Source organism: Hibiscus syriacus, unplaced genomic scaffold (genome assembly GCF_006381635.1).
Source record: "Hibiscus syriacus cultivar Baekdansim isolate YM2019G1 unplaced genomic scaffold, ASM638163v2 tig00004075_pilon, whole genome shotgun sequence".
NCBI classification, from domain to species: Eukaryota; Viridiplantae; Streptophyta; class Magnoliopsida; order Malvales; family Malvaceae; genus Hibiscus; species Hibiscus syriacus.
The window spans coordinates 397,900-416,810 of NW_024061999.1; the positions used below are offsets into that span (position 1 = coordinate 397,900).

The window sequence follows — 18,911 nt, forward strand, 5'->3', positions numbered from 1 at the left end:
AAACAGGTAACTCTCGCGTTACTCGCAGTGTGTTTTACAGGATCTGGATGAATATTTATGATATTCATTTATGCAAAGACCGAGCCCTAACAAATAAAATACTTAGGTATATTTATTACAGATAGAGGACTCGACATCGGAGTTCCAACTCAGAAGAGTATAATTATAATCTAGGGGCATGTACTGACCAGACATCCTATGACAATGGATAAGCCGATCTACCCAGAAGACTCAACTCAACCTAATATATGATACCACTAAATGTAACACCCCAAACCGATACAAATGACCCGATTCGATCTGAGGTGTCACATTAGGGCCACTGAAGTGACACACTCTAGAAACCCTAAATAAATAAAACTTTAACTAATAAAATTTTAAAATCATAAAACAATCTCAACTTATAACTAACAATATAATTTCAAAAATCATTCATATATTAAAAATAGAATTTAATAATATTTAAATATCAAAACAAGTTTCATACACTGATATAAAAAACCATGACTCATATGCCCCTAGTTTTATATGTGCCATGCCCTGCAAGTGATGCCAAAATAACTCGAAAATAATGTCGGCAACTGCACATGATCAAATCCTTTAACCTGAAATAGTGAGTTATACAGTGAGCTTTGGGAAGCTCACTAATACAGAGCTACCAGATAATGTTGAAAGACATACAGATAAATGACAAGGCATAAAACTTGCTTATTAATCCTGGCATATGCAGGTTCTAGTGACGTGTTAAGGTTCCACTAATATTTCTTGAGGTAATATTTCTTCAGGTAATAGACAAGAATCTTAAAGTTTAGAGAAAACATTCAACATAACAAATTCAGGAGATTGGAATAGGTGTCTAGTGTGTTCCCAAGAAACCAATAATAAATGTAAACATAGTTTAAAAATAGCAGTACTAGTTAATTTCAGTAAAACAGATTTTAAAAATCACAATAATACCCTCAAACCGAACATTCCATATGAAGTTCCCCAAACCTACATCCATAAGGACATACCCTAGGCTCGTTGGGTGTTGGAACCAACCTAGGGTAGTACATTTGGTCCATAAGGACTTATCCTAAGCATAAAGAAAATAAGACACCTTATAGGAGTACCATAGGGTCTATAAGGTCTTACCACCAAGCCCATTGAGCCTAGGAGCCCACCCAAGGGTTGCCTAAGGTCTATAGAGAATTACCAGCTTGATTAGAGTTGAATCTGCAGAACTCCATAATAGATCCATAAGTACCCAATAAAAATCACATAATAACATTTATAGTAAATAATAAATAGCAATATCAAAGATCAGGGGCCATATATAATATACATAAGAAAACAGAGATCAAAGATCGAATTTTTATTTTAGATATCAGAGTCATACTTTTTTTATAAATAGTAAAAAACATCTTCGTACATAGTAAGACACTAGGGGATCTATATTTTTTTGGAAGCACTAGGTAATTATTAGGAAGAAAAATACACCCCTTTACAAGTTGACCAGATTTTAGAAATGAGATCCTTACAAAAAGGGGTTTGGTTACTAAAAGATTTAATCATGCCTTTAGAATTTGCAATAACATAAACGTTTAGGATTCCATTACACCATAAAGGTATTTAGGAAATTATTATATCGAATCTTACTAAGACTCGAATATAACCAGATTAATTCCATTATTCAGCCTATCATGGACATTTTAGTCATTTACTACCAAAGAAAGCTTTATAATTTGGTCTAATGGGGATAAAATAATAAATTATAGTATTATTGACTTCTAACGACTTATCGATCCTTCAGAACACCAAACTAAACAAATCTCAACAATATAATATTTTCCAAATATTTAGATATAGATATATTACAGATTCTTATTCTATAACAGCAACGACATGTTATAGTTGAACAAATCACCATCACAAATCATCAGTGAATGAGTCTCGAAGGGACATACATGTATCCATGTGATATTTATTTTTTTCCAGCACTGTAGCGTTATAAGAAAAGGCAAACCATTTTAATCAATGCCATTAACATTTAGGAATGATACCACATTCAAGTTTAATGGCACTCTCAAAGTTTATCTAAGGAATTCATTTGTTCCAATTTATGAGGATATTTAGTTAATTTCAATACTTTAGGTTATTTCGGTTTTGGAGTTCAAGGTATTCCGACCATTTTAGAGTTCAAGGGTATTTTGATCATTTTAGTACTTGAAGTTATTTTGATAATTTTGAAGCTCAAGGGTAATTCATTCATTTTCTCTTATTCAATTGTATGCTTCATTTCCAGCAATTTAGTCTCCGACTAATTATGTCAAAAATAAAAAATTCTAAGCTCTTTGCCATCACCGAGGTTAAAAATCGGTTAATAGATTTTTCACAAAAGAACGAGTATTCAGTAGGTGAATCAGAATTTTATCAAACCAATAATGGCTTTTTCAATGTTATTTCTACCTTTAGGGTTAATTCGGGTCATTTTTATCTCATAAGGGTAATTTTGTATTCTTTTTATCCTCGTATTTTTTGTATTAAAACTATTTAACGAGGAATACCAATATCAAAGAATTCTGGGATTAATGGCTTTATCTAATAACTACTGAACTTGAATTATTTGTTAACATTCTTCTAGTCCTTTATAGAGTTATCCGAGTCCCTTTTCAAATAGATCAAGAACTTAAACATATGATTCTGGGCTTATATTTGGTCCAATATACATTTCAATGTCATTTCCATTGTCTAAGGTAAATCATATCATATTTTTGTATCAAAGACATATTCGTCCTTTTATAACTAAGAACTTTTAGTATTAGAGTCCTTACGGAAATTATAAGAATTTAAGGATCCTGAAGCTAATCGAATAACCAATTATTTTCATTCATGCATTCACCAATAATTAACAAGTTCCTTAAATCATAGAAAGGTAGTAGAGTATTACCTCAAATTTTGAACCATATCTATTTATCAATTAAACTCCATTTGATGCACTAATCTTGAATTTGACATTCCATAAAGTCTTAGATACATAACAAAACAAATTATGTCATAAACAAAACCTAATCGGGTTAAACGAATCAAATCGACAAATAAAATGATGAAAATAGCTTACTAGGTTCAAATTTATTGAAATTGACCCAAAATATGGACCCAAGACATCAAAAAACATGTAATATGACTTTTCAGAACAATTTGACTTTCGGTCAAAGTCAACATTCAACCTCGGTCAAAGTCAACAATCTTGCCAGTCTGAGTTTACTTAGTGAGTCGGTTCGAGTTCAACGTGGTTTAGTCTAATTAGAACGGTCCAACCTGATTAGATTCCAAAAAGTCCTTCTTAGTCGAGAAGCCCCACGAGTGACGATGGTGTGTGGAGACGCGTGAGACGATGAGGACGAAGGCCATGGTTTTCTGAACACTCATGATGCTACTAAACACCATTTTAAACTCACATTGACTCAAAAATGAGCTAAAAATAATGTAAAATAAATGGAAAAATCCATCGAAGTTCTTACCCAATGATGGTAAGAGAAAACAGTAACGGTGGGGTAACACCGGTTGAGTTTTGTTCGGATTGTAATAAGGATTCGAACACAAACAATGATGGGACAAACGAACATCCCAATTAGTCAAAAATGATGATAATTGAAGCAGAAGTTATGTTCTCCAGTGAAGTTTCATACGCATCCCTACGATGAACGACGACGAGCCCTGACAATCAGCCACTAGGGTTTTGATCGTAATGGGCAGACACTCGTGTTGGTAACGAAGACGACCACGACTGGAGGTGTCGTAGATGAGTGATGGAAATTGTCAAAAAGATTTCCTCTGAATTACGACAAATAATGGATTATTTGAGTGGTTACCGGTCGGGGCTAAGGTCGTGAATGGCTAAAGTTCTGATGGTGGTTATGGTGTATGCCACCGCTAGCCGAAAAGTGATAGCCAGAGCTCGTCAGTGAAGAATATGCTTGGAGGGATAATTTTATAAAGGTCAAAACATTGAGGTCATATTTCTCTTGGAAAAATAATGGATTTTGGGTTTTAAAACCTGATCTAAAAGTCAAAAAGATATTTTGAATATTTTAATACCAAACATTGGCCTATTATAAATTGTAGAGGCATGGCCAACCATACCCTAGGTCACGGGTTCAAGGCCTAACAACCTCACATTATCCCCTCTTTTTTATTTTCATAACAGACTGTTGATGGAGAAATTTAAGCCTTAATCCCTGAGTTTCTTGAAACTTTTAAAACTAGTCCTTTAGTTTTTAGATTTTTACAAATTGGTCCCCAAAATACTTATAGAAATCAAATTTAAAAGCAATTAAATTAGGGTTGTTACATGAAATCATCCACAAAGCCATTTTAGATCTTGTTCAAATATCATTTAATAAAACCACATGAAAATATTTTATAAGTATCAACATTGATACTTATATAAAAATCATGAATGATTTATTTATCAAAAGTATCTATAGATACGTATATATGAAAAAATCATATTACAATTCAAATCCTTTTCTTTCTAAATCATTCAAGGTTGACTCATCACAAGTCTTCCTCATATCATATATATTTATAAAATAAGTAAGAATGCCCTCACCTTATACACCTCGCTATCAAACCTTTAGTATTTATTTTAGGTTTACTTTTGAACTTTTTCTTTTACTCTAAGCTTGCTTGTATATCGATCTCAATCATAATCTACACAAAGATCATTTATCAAACACATAATTTAAAGCATATGTTAGTATCATTCTAACATAAGCACGTATTAGGAATAAAATTTTTAAAAATTCTTATGATAACAATTCAATACTAATTCCATTTTATAACATCAATGTTGACCTTAATACTTCAAAATGACATTTCAAGTCATTTACTATTTATATTGATCATTAGTTTCCCATGCCATTTTTATTTTCACATATCAACCATTAAAACGAATTCTTTTAGAATTCATCTCAATATTTCCAAATAATTAAAAAAGGTCATTTGCCATTAACTTCAATTAAAGTGCCTAATATCATATTCAAGTATTCCAACAATGCATTCAAACCTAGTACATCAACTTTTGAATAATTTCCATTTCAATACGAATAGAATCCTTTAACTTTACAAACTTCCAATTTGGTTCAAACAACATTCTAAAGATTGTACAATCACTCATACATCATTTCTAGCCTTAGTGAAAATTTTCCCTATTTTTCCTTCAATGGTTGAGCCTAACATGTGATTTTAGGCATAGTTTTCACTTTGATTAAGGCATGAATTCAACCTCTAAACATCATTCCCATGTAAAAATCAATCCAAATTCAATTTCATACCAAAACCCTAATTTGGCCAAATTTAAATTTAACATTCTCCAAATGTTTTCAATCATCATACAATCATGGAAATGTTTCGACATCATCAACTACATCAAAATTTATCCATGAAATATTAAAATAAAATCTCCCCTTGATCCACCCTATTCCGAAAATTAAGGATTCAAGCAAGGAAGACATGAATAATTGGTAACAAATGATAGAGAATTTAATGTACATTCATTTCCTATTTTATGCTTTCATCCAAAATTCAAGTAAGTTGACTTGAAAATGAAAAATAAAATTTATCACATTATTAATGGAGATAACAACCAAGGACAAAGTAGATAAACAATTTCATGAATTAAAAATATAGTTTAATGTCTAGAGAACTTTTTACACTTAAAATTTTATGATAATTACCATGAAACATTTTCATATCATCATTCTTACATCATCCTAAGTCAAATTATGAACAAATATATTCATATTTTCCAACTTTACCCTTGTAGTTTTCTCGAATTTATAATTACCAATTTATCAAACGATCCCGATTTAACATGAAAAATCAACTTAAATCTAATGGCCCATATTAAATGCTACCAATTTAAAATATATAAATAACATTATTACCCTTTTACTACCATCCTTCAAAATTTTCAAAAACCTGATTCGATCCGATTATACGAGTTTTTCTTGAACTTTATCGCTTTATAGTCTTTTACACAAACTCCATATGAAAAATCATAGTAACACGTAAATGTCATTCTTGGGGATAAATTGTTCATTTATGGGGCAAAAATACATAACATTTTAAAAGTATACTTTGGTCCCTAAACATTTTTAAACTTTATACTTTGCCACTAAATTTCTAAAATTTATATTTTGGTCACTAGCTAAAATTTTGGGATATTACATTCGTGGATACTATTAACTTAAGAACGATAATACTTACATCTCTACAAAAACAAAATAGTTCAATCACAAATGGTTGTTCTCACCATTGAATGACAACAACAATCAAATTTGAATGCTAAAAATCCGCCAAGAGGAGTCGTATGAGATGAACAACATAATCCAATACAAGCTAGACACACACAACCTCGACTTAAAATTCTAGAATTGTTTACTAAACCAAAATTTAGAATTTCATCACTCAATGGAGTTTATGATCCAAATGGTTACATTGATTGTGAAAACAAAGTTGATCTCATGTTTTCCTACCACGATTGTCCACCGAACAACAAGTACAACCGATCACCATGGATTTTTCAGAATATGCTCTCACATGGTGGTACAAAAAAGAAAAGTTATTCAAAAACATCGAACGTAAGTAATTGAATAATGGAGCACTTAAATTAGTTATGAGAGATCATTTTCTCATGAAACACTGTATCTATGATGTTAAGAAGCAAATTCAAAGACTACAACAAGGTAGAAGCTATGTTGGAGACTACTATAAAGAGATGCAATCCCTAATGAATCATGCTAACATCTATTAAGAAGATTAAGACACAGTCATAAGATTTATCATTGGCTTGAATCTGAACATCATTGATCTTCTTGACGTACATGACTCTGAAAGTCTTGAAGACACTCAAGAATACAATGACGATTAAATAACAATTTCAAAGGAAGTGTCACCTAGGGGAAAGTTACCAAGGTATTTCTACTCCTTCCACTTATTCTTCTATCCCATCTTCTATCACGATAAAAAGGGATAAAAGGCCTAAGGTGGATAATAAAAACATGATCAAAAACCCTAAAAAGTCCCAAATGAGAGATATTTGAATAAAAAGAATATGGTCATTGATGCTACGAAAATACTATAGCAATTATGCAAGTGTTTATGTCGTAAACCATGTAATAAAGTGGTAGTAAGCTAATGCTATGGATTTCGAAGCCACATGAAGTAATATGTTTTCATTAGAGTTGGTAAAAATAAATAATTTGACTATGGAATAGATGTTAAGAAAATAATAATAAAATCAATAAAAGAGACCATTTCATGCTACAACAGTTCAAAGAGCACTAAGTTAGCTATCAATCGATAAAAATGATATTGTGAACATCATACCTTTGTAAAAGAGCACACTAAATCTATGTGATAAGAATTGATTAAGACCTTTTGAAATTCTCTAATTAATTTCATTAATTAAAGGTTCAAAACATTAACAAAGCCAATCGATTGGACACATGCTTATCAACACACATTGCTACTCAGCAACATCAACGCTATCACAAGCATAAAACAAAACATCCAAATCTATTTATAGAAATAATTGAAATTACCATACATGTAATCATAAGTATTTCTACTCATAATCATAAAGTATCAAGCCCATAAAAGAAGTAGAAAAATAAACATAAAATAATAAATTCACAATATAATCAATAAAGTTTACAAAGCATCCAAATCAATCCCTATCTCAATAGAAGGCTTGGAATGATGATCTGTTAACTGCCAGTGCTTCTCAGCGAGCCCTCCTTATGCTACAACAATTCTTGGAAAGGGGCTTAAGCTTCTATGGCGTACAAAGGATAAACGTGAGAAATGGGTACTTTGAAATGGCTTCCAATCATCATATTTTTTCAAGGTTGCAAGTACGACCATTTATAACTATAAGGAAGTTTTCATCCTCCAATAAAATTCTCCCACGTTTCAAGTGGTTTCTAGCTCATTGACACTTGCCTAAGCTAGCTGTCCTATCCAAAAAGTTCTCATAACCATTTGGAGATTCATCGGCTGCTGCAACATCCTCTCAGCATTTCCTGCAATGCCACGACATCAGTGTAACAACTTCACATCAACAAAAATAAAATTAAACCCTAGGTAACTCACAAAATTCCTAATATATGAAATGTATAAAATTAAACAAATATGATCCTTAAATACTCCTAAAAATGCCCAAGTCCAAACTAAACCTATGTGAAAAAGGCTACTAAAGATAACTCTTTTGGAGAGTCACACCCCTAAAACTAGATGTTTTCTTGCCATCAAGCAAAATATGCATGAAATGTAAGAACAAAACAATGCCACAAAATAACTTTCTTCTCACTTCAGCGAGGGTAATCTAACTCAGAATCTCTATAATCTGGTCAGAAGACAATGAAACAACTTGTACTTGATTGCATATTGTAATAATTAAAGATGGAAAATATAGATAGCCTAAAGTCTTACGGGCACAAGCAAACATTTTAGCCGAGATAATTTTCCAACATTAGTTTTTCTCCCGATAAAATAGAGTGAATAAGCAAAATCCTATCCTTAGTAATTATGGAAAAAATAAATAGTTGGCATTAAACATGTTCAATGAAAAATAAACTATACCCTAGTGTCTCGATGAAGATAAAGTCCCTTTTTAATTTTAACTCCAGTTGTTGATCTTGTCTAAGAGTGCACGGGTAGAAAAATATCTCGACCCACTTACTTTAATCCTTCATCAATTAATTTTCCATAACGTTGAATGCTTGCAGAACTCTTAAACGATACCTAACAGAGTGTTGATGGCTTTTGCTCACCAGTGAACCATTTTTTTCACGGATAAACACCAATCATTTAGTGTAATCGGTAAGGTTACTATAAAATTCCCTAACCACTGGTTGCTTAATATCATCAGGGTGCTCACACAATTTTTCCCATCCTCGGTGTGTGATCATTTGGATATGTAGTAAAAATCTTAGAGTCCTCCTCCATAGATAAATTGAAACCTTGCTCATAAAATTCTCGATCAGAAAATTCTTCTTCATAACGTCGTTGTTTTTCCTCATCCATAAATCTCGTGACATCTTCTAACAGAGGAACTTTATGCACTACAAGGAAAGCCGGAGATGGAGTGGATGTGTGGTTAGACAGCTTCGAACTCACTTTCTTCATTGGTGCCATGGCACACCTCGAGTAAATGATTAAAATGTTGAAGAGGGATATCAAAGATTTTTAGAAATACAAGGAGAGTGAGAAAAACTAAAGTAAATGGGAGAAAATGGGTTGCTTGAATAAAGAATACAAATTTTTAAAATTTAAAATTAAAGTGTTGAGGGATAAGTTATATTTTGAATGGGCGGTTATGATTTGCCAAGGTGGATGGTGAAAAAGTTAAAAAGGGTAAATAGTATACATATCACAATAATTTCACCATAAAGGAGATATTTTCAGCCAAGTACTACTATACCTTTAATAACAACGTTGGATGTACACTATGCCATAGATAGTTTTGCAAGGAAGATATATTGACAAAGGGTGATTAAGATTATGGATGCAACAAAAAAAAATCTATAAAAATAAAACAAAAATAAGAACTTGAGAAAAATAGATGTCAAAGAAATTGACTTATTCATAATGTAAAAATATTAAAAAGGAGGATGATCACTTAGTGTGATTGAAGCAATTCCAGGGCGTTGTTGCTAACAAAAATGTATTAGACATTGTCCATTGAATTTAAATGTTCTTCCATCCACTAAATTCTTCAGTAACACCGCGAAATGAGGGAAAACGTCAAGAACTTCAAAATGGCCTGACCAACAAGAATGCTACTTCCAAGGAAATAACTTCAATCGCGAATTAAATAGCAGAACTTCATGTCTAGCGATGAATTATCCTAAAAAAATATGTTGATCATGCCATTTCTTTCTCTTGTCTTTGTTGATGCGTGAAATCTCATAGACGTGTTTGGAGCTCATTTAGCTCTAGAATTCTTTTTTCACTTGCAACATCTAGTTTAAAGTTCAATTTATTTAATGCCCACATAGCCTTGTGCTCCAACTCTACAGGTAAATGAAATTTTCCATACAAAAGATGGTAGGGAGACATCCCTAATAGAGTCTTGTAAGTAGTCCTATAATCCCACAATGCTTCTTCAAGGCGTTGAGATCAATGTTTTCTAGAAGGATTCACAACCTTATCAAGAATTAGGTTAATTTCCCTATTGGATACCTTAGCTTGACCGTTAGTCTGAAGATGATATGATGTAGTTAACTTATTCTTGACACCATATTTGTTCAATGCTCTAACAACTTGATTTCAATTGAATTGAGATCCTTTATCATTGATAAACATAACTCCACTTTAGCATTACTATTTGGAAAGGTTACAACTTCCATCCATTTGGAAACATAATCAACGACAACTAGAATAAAAAGGTTGTCATATGAAGATGTGTAAGGACCATTAAATATAATCCTTAGACATAAAAAAGTTCAATCTCCAAGATAGGTTGCATTGGCATATCATTTCACCGAGAAATATTACCCATTTGCTGGCATCGATCACAATGCTTGAAAAATTTATTGGTATCTTTAAAAAGTGATGGACAATAATATCCACGTTAAATCACTTTTGTTGTTGTATGCGTACCACCAAAATAACCTCTGTAAGAGGCTCTGTTGAAATATTCTAGAATGTTTTGTTGTTCACACTCAAGAATACATCGTTGTTTGCATTGTCTAAATAAACACGACCCAATGGTATTGCCTTACATCTCTCATAAATTTTCTTATGCCTTGATAATTAAGATTGGGTGGCATTATTCCAATAACTAGATAATTTGCAAAATTAACATACCATGGTAATGTTGTAGCAACAAGTAGTTATTTGTCCAGAAAGTCATAGAATTACTAAAATGCTATCATCCTCACTGCCAGGTTATAACATAGATAAGTGATCAGCCACCATGTATGAATAAAATTCATAGGCAAACACCACTGCGAGCATGTCTTTTTTAGTTGTGGTATAATTAAGCTGAGCATCATTCAATGTTATGCTTGCATAATGTATAGTGTGAAAACACTTTATCTTTTCGTTGCCCTAGCACTGCAGTTACAAGAAAGTCACTAGCATCACACATTAACTCAAAGGGTAATTTCCAATTTGATGCTACAATGACATGTGTATTCACTAGCTTCTTCTTGATTGCCTCAAAGGAATTAAACACTTCTTCATCAACAATGAACTTCCTATTGTCTCCAGCAATGAACACAATAGCTTAGCTATTTGAGAAAATTCCTTAATAAATATTCTATAAAAACCAGCACGACCAATAAAGCTTTTGAACTGTCTTTACATTATATGGAGGTGGCAATTTCTCAATATCATGGCAGGAAATTCGATGCCCAAGCACTATACCTTCTATGACCATAAATGACATTTTCCCAATTCAAAATCAAGTTGGTCTCCTCACATCTTTTCAAGACTATAGCCAAGTTATTCAAACAATTCTCAAAATATTTCACAAGCACCAAAAAATCATCCATAAATATCTCAAGATAATATTCAATCATATTAGTGAATATGACCATCATGTAGCGATGGAATGTCATTAAAGCATTGTATAACCCAAAGAGTGTTCTTTAGAAAGAAAAAATACCATATGGACATGTGAAAGTTGTTTTATCTTTTCCTTCAGTGCTATATCAATTTGGTTGTACCTACTATATCCATAAAAAAAAATAGTAAAAAGCTTTGTCGGTAAGACAATCTAGCATATGGTCTATGAATGACATTGGAAAGTGGTATTTCCTTGTCAATTTGTTAAATTTCCTATAGTTCATACATTTCTCCAACTAGTAGTGGTATATGAAGGGCATCTAAGTTAACAGAGCATCAAATATAATAGGTATTATTGTCAGCACTGTCTCTAAATTACTACATTATCCTGCATATTATGATATGGTATTACTCATAGGCGGTTCATGCTCAACTTCCTTACTTTCTCCTATACCATGCTTAGGAATATCCATATCATTATTCTTAGACTCTTCAACCGGCTCCCCAATATGAATTCCAATCCTTGTAGTGATGGCCTTGCAATGCTCTTTACCATTTGGCTTTGGATTATCAGTGTCGCTATGTAACGTTCCTTGCAACCGATTGTTAAGAGCATTAGCCATTTGCCCCATCTATCTCTCTAGAGCACTTAATAAGGCTAATTGGCTCGCCATATATTTTTCATCAAAGATTTAAAAGATGATAAAATTAAAGTTTCGATTGAAGATCGAGCTTGATATGTTTTCCTTTGCTGTGGTTGAGCAACTAGATGTTGTACTTGTGGTGCCAGTATCGAGTTCTATTGATTATATTATTACTGCAGATAATGTTGTCACTGTATATTAGCAACATTTTGACTTCTCCAAGAAAGATTGGGATGATTCCTGAAATTGGCATTATATGTGATTCCAAAAGCATTGTTATTCCTTTGATAATTCAACACATAATAGATAGATTTTAGATTTTGGGGACATTCATCAAAGTTGTAATTATCACCACAGTAAACACATGTGATGAGTGATGCAGCTTTGACTTCATACATTCCTCATGGTTTTTGATATTTCTTTATCATATCAATCAATACTGGAGTATAAGATGCCATAGTATTGAAAGCTTCAGAATCTATTGTTGTAGTGTTGCGACTACTAAACATATTTCTCCATAATATTGGCAATTATTTGTTAAGATTATCTCCATAATATCATAAGCCTCATTATATTTCTTATCTAACAAAGCTCCGTTCATTGAACCATCGACCACCATACGAGTATGTTTGTTTAACCCATTGTAAAACATCTACATTTGGTTCCAATATGGGAACTGATAACTCCATAAAAAGACTATTTTTAATGCCATTTTGACTTAAGTTATTGTTTGTTTAAGGGTACATATAGGTCATTTTAGATGTATGTAGCTACCTATAATTGCATTTTTGGTGGTTGTGTTATTTTATTTTATTAAGGTGCTATATGAGGAGGAAGGTGTGGTTTTTAGTGATGTACAAAAATAACAAGAAAAATAGGAGAGTTGGGAAATAATGCCGTCGGATCACACGTTGCTGAAGCAGATTGAAATGCCTTGGCATTTCTGGCGCAAAAAACGACAAAAATATACAGCTGTATGAGGCCAGATGGCTCTGCACGTGAAATGATGGCTGTAACCACCTGCTATGGGACCACTACCGCATGGAGGATAAGATTAACACACAAGGTGTGACTCTAGGGGTATGGGGTATTTTTCATCCAATAATCACCCAACAACCTTATCATTACCCCTAGATATTTTTATTATATATTACACCTCACAAGAGACAGAGTCTGTGAAAAAAAGGAGATGCATAGAGCAGAAAAATCTCATTTTTATTTTCCTTTTCCCTTTCTTCTTCCTTGGGTTTTCCTCCATTGATAAATCTCCAAGGAGTGGCAGCTAGGTACCAAAAGGAGCTAGCGAGCTAAGGTGGTTCGTGGTGGCCGAGGAGACCTCTGATGGCGTGCGTCGAAGGCTACTTCTCACTTCCCTTTTTGCTACTATTTTTTTTATTTATTTGTGGGTTGTTGGAACAAATATTTGTATGACTTTGTGTATGGATATTTCAGACCCCACCATGAACTAACTTATTTGGTGGTGGTTGGTTTTATGGTTGTTTAAACTTTATTTTAATGATATATTTAAGCTTATCTTGGCTCTTTATTTTCTTTGCTTATGAATGCTTCACCATCTACGCTTGTAAGAGGCATGAAAATGTCCATTTCTTAGATGAAGTTTAGGTATTCGGGAGAAACCTAAGCTAAAAATTCTTGTAAGTATTCGAGAGAACCGCAAGACAAGATCATTATAAGCAATGAGTTATAATCTTTTCAAGAGGCTTTGAACCGGCCTAGGAATATTATAACCTAATTCCTTAGATCTCGGGAGAGACTAGGATAGGATTTCGACGACTAAAAAAGGTGTCTTTATCAATAGGGTAGGCTGGCCAACATCGTTGAGTGGGAGCAGATACCTTGGCATCCTATTATGTTAGGTTCCTTTGAGAACATTTTAGGAAAGCCCTGTATAGAAAGTAAGGATTAGATAGCTTAAATATGCCTGAGGAATAAGTTTAGCATCCTTAAATCAATCCCTATCATTCATTCCATTGGAAGCTTGTCACGTGAGGATTATTTACTTTTCATTTCATTTTTTTATTTATTTATATTTTTACCAATTTTCATTGCCTTGACATTTCACCATACTCAACATTAAACATATGTTCTTGCCACTGCATTTCCATTCACTACACCATCAGACCATTCATTCATATCCACTATCATATATTTTTCTTTTGCCGTGACATTTGTATATATCAAGACTAACTATACTTAGATAGAATAGTGCATAAATTTCACTCAATATCCTTCCAATCCCTGTGGAGACGATACTCACTCAACACTTTATTACTTTTGCGATTGTGTATACTTGCACATTATTTGCGTATAATTTTATAGTACTCACAATACGTAACAAGTTTTTGGCGTCGTTGCCGGGGATTGGCAATTGATGATGTTGAGTTTAGTTGTTGTACCATTTTATTTCTTTTCTTTGTACATAGTTACTTGTTTTTGTGTTTACCTTTTTCAGGTGTTACATTGTCGCATGACACGAAAAAGACCCAAAGAACCATTATTTCATATTGAACCTGAGGCTCATGTTGTTCAAAATCAAGTGAAGGATCCTGCAATTCTAAATGCAACGACAATTTCAAATGCTGGGAATGCTGCTCGACCACAAACTATTAGAGATTACTTAGCTCCCACCTTGGATGACCTAAAACCTGCTATTACAGCTCCCAAGATTCAGGCAACCCAATTTGAACTCAAACCGGTTATGTTCGACATGTTGGACTTGATTTGAAAGTTTGGTGATGCTCCTCATGAGGATGCAAGGCAACATGTTCGAGAATTTTTGGAGGTCTGTGACTCCTTTCGACAAGAAGGTGTGCATGAAGATGTGCTGAAATTGAAGTTATTTCCATACTCTTTGAAAGATCTTGCTAGAGCATGGCTCAATAGATTACCTTCTGGCTCGATAAGGTATTGGGTTGACTTGTGCAAAATTTTTTGCTACGATATAATCCGCCCAATATGAACAGTCATCTTAGGAATGCCATAGCATCTTTTCACCAAGCTGATGACGAGCCAATGCATGAGTGTTGGGACCGCTACAAAGAATTGCTTCATAAATGTACCAACCATGGATTCCACGACTGGACTCAAGTCATGATGTTCTACAATGGAGCCAATGCACCCACGAGGATGATGCTAGATGCCTGGACAAATGGCACTTTACTTGACAAATCACCTGAAGAGGCTTTTGACATTCTTGATCAAATTACTAACCATGATTACCAATTTCCCTCTTTATGGTTTGAAACTAGAAGAAAGGAATCTAGGACATTCAAGTTAGAAACTGAAGATTCAGTATCGACCCAACGTGGCAATCACCATGAATGTGAATGCCTGAACAATAAAAAATCCATCAACTATGTGGGAAGCTTTAATGGATGGACTCAACATCCCAATTTCTCATGGGAAAATCAAATTGGCAAGGGATACAAGAATACCAACCAGACAGATTGCCTAGTGATACTGAAGTCACTAAGGCTAAAAGTAGTGAGCAATTTAGTACATTCACCTTAGCGAGTGGCACCCAGATCTACGAAGATGCTATGTTTGGGGGGGAAACACTCGAAGAATCCAACTATAAGATTATGTATAAAGAATCTTAATTGCAAGAGGACTCACATTCGCTGGAGAATAAAGTTGAAGGTTTAATGAGTAAACCCAATGATGGCAGGCAAAATAATGGCACAACAGAAGAAAAACCTCCACTAGAAGGAGTTGATGACCAAAGGGAAGCTGCAGAATCATGCCACGACAATTTTGTAGGCACTTATGAGTACTTGAAGCTCGATGAAGAAGAAAAAGATGAGCTTAAGGATATTTCACCATACTCAACATTAAACATCTGTTCTTGCCACTACATTTCCATTTACTACACTATCAGACCATTCATTCATATCCACCATCATACATTTTTCATTTGCCGTGACATTTGTATATATCAATACTAACTATACTTAGATATAATAGTGCATAAACTTCTCTCAATATCCTTCCAATCCCTGTGGAGACGATACTAACTCATCACTTTATTACTTTTGCGATTGTGTATACTTGCACATTATTTGCGTATAATTTTATAGTACTCACAATATGCAACAAGTTCTAAGTAGTGTTCTTTGTAGAACATGTGCATGATAATATTAACATAATGTTATGCCATGGCATCATTAAATGATAGGACAGTTAGATGAAATGTTTTAATGATACTCGATGATGATGAATTTTTTAGGGAAGAAATTGAATGTAAATGACTGTTGAGAATGATAGAAATGACTCTAGGGCTTGACGCTTTATGAATTATTCTTACACGATTTGTATGTTCTCTATACTTAAGGAACTTAGGAAGTTTTTATAAAAGAACTCTGGTTAGCCTTGGCTTTAAAATATGGTATTATGCTTAAATGATAAATCACTGTTAAAGAACTCCCTTATGTATGAATTTTGTTTAATCAAGAATAAATGCTTATGCATAGCTGTAGAGGGACACTCCTCTTTGCCGTGGCATTGCCTGGAACTCTCTTTAATAAATGGCAACCATGCGCATACGAGTGAATGAAAGTAGTCATGGGATGACTCTACCTGACTAGCTTTGGGGTAGAAGGTATGCTCCCTTTCACCTAGAGTGTGGGATGGTAGGTGTGATGAGCTGACTCCCTTCGTAGCAGCGTAAAAAAAAGAAGTGAAAAAATAGAAAAAATGTGTAGTAAGTGAAAAGGGAGTGTAAATGTGCTTAATGAATGAGTAAATGACATGGCAAAACTAGGGAACTCAATTAGAAATTGCCTAAATTTGTTAAGTATAGATTAGATACAATCACGCACACACAACACCATAAAGAATCTTGACCTAGGGAAAAGTACTTGAATTCTTTATATGTCTAGTATGTTGAAGTTAATTTTTCTGAGGGTTGAAATTCAATTTTTGTCTTGTTGTCTTTTTAATGAAAATTGCCATGACATTTTGATTGTGTTAATTTTTATTCATTGCTTGAGGACAAGCAATAACTTAAGTTTGGGTGTGTGATAACTCCGTAAAAAGACTATTTATAAGGCCTTTTTGAATTAAGTTATTGTTTGTTTAAGGGTACATATAGGTCATTTTAGATGTATGTAGCTGTATATAATTGCATTTTTGGTGGTTGTGTTATTTTATTTTATTAAGGTGCTATATGAGGATGAAGGTGTGGTTTTTAGTGATGTGCAGAAAATAACAAGCAAAATAGGAGAGCTGGGATGTAATGCCGTGGCATCACACGTTGCTGAAGCAGATTGAAATGCCTTGGTATTTCTGGCGCAGAAAATGACAAAAAATATAGCTGTATGAGACAGCTGGCTCTGCACGTGAAATGATAGATGTAACCACCTGCTATGGGACCACTACCGCCTGGAGGATAAGATTCACACACAAGGTGTGACTCTAGGGGTATGAGGGGTATTTTGCACCTAACAATCACCCAACAACCTCATCATTACCCCTAGATATTTTTATTATATATTACACCTCACAAGAGAGAGAGTGTGTGTGAAAGAAAGGAGACGCATAGAGCGAAAAAATCTCATATCTATTTTCCTTTTCCCTTTCTTCTTCCTTGGGATTTCCTCTATTAATAAAGCTCCAAGGAGTGGCGAGCTAGGTGCCGAAAGGAGCTAGCGAGCTAAAGTGGTTCGTGGTGGCCGAGGAGACCTCCGGTGGCGTGCGTCGAATGCTACTTCTCACTTCCATTTTTCCTAATATTTTTCTATTTATTTGTGGGTTGTTGGAACGAATATTTACATGACTTTGTGTTTGGATATTTCGAACCCCACCATTTATACTAACTTATTTGGTGGTGGTTGGTTTTATGGTTGTTTAAACTTTATTTTAATGGTATATTTAAGATTATCTTGGCTCTTTATTTGCTTTGCTTATGAATGCTTCACCATCTAGGATTGTAAGAGGCATGGAAATGTCCATTTCTTAGATGAAGTTTAGGTATTTGGGAGAAATCTAAGCTAAAAATACTTGTAAGTATTCGAGAGAACCACAAGATAAGATCTTCATAAGCAATGGGTTATAATCTTTTCAAGGGGCTTTGAACCGACCTAGGGATATTATAACTTAATCCCATAGATCTCGGGAGAGACTAGGATATGGTTTCAACGACTAAAAAGGGTGTCTTTATCAATAGGGTTGGATGGCCAACATCGATGAGTTTGGCATCCTATTCTGTAGGTTGCTTTGAGAACATTTTAGGAAAGCCCTTTCGAGCAATTAATGATTAGATAGCTTAAATATGCCTGAGGAATAAGTTTAGCATCCTTAAATCAATCCCTATCATTCATTCCATTGGAAGCTTGTCACGTGAGGATTATCTACTATTTATTTCATTTTTTTATTTATTGTTTTTACCATTTTTCATTGCCATGACATTTCACCATACTCAACATTAAACATCTGTTCTTGCCACTGCATTTCCATTTACTAAACCATCAGACCATTAATTCATATCCACCACCATATATTTTTCATTTGTCGTGATATTTGTATATATCAAGACTAACAATACTTAGATAGAATAGTGCATAAACTTCACTCAATATCCTTCCAATCCCTGTGGAGACGATACTCACTCACTACTTTATTACTTTTGCTATCGTGTATACTTACACATTATTTGCGTATAATGTTATAGTACTCACAATACGCAACAGA

The 18,911-nt window shown here is 33.7% G+C and overlaps 1 pseudogene; it reads right to left on the reverse strand.

Moving 5' to 3' along the window:
• LOC120190285 overlaps nt 1–12,191 on the reverse strand; it is a 65,988-nt pseudogene extending 53,797 nt beyond the window's left edge.
• Nucleotides 12,192–18,911: the final 6,720 nt, after the last annotated feature.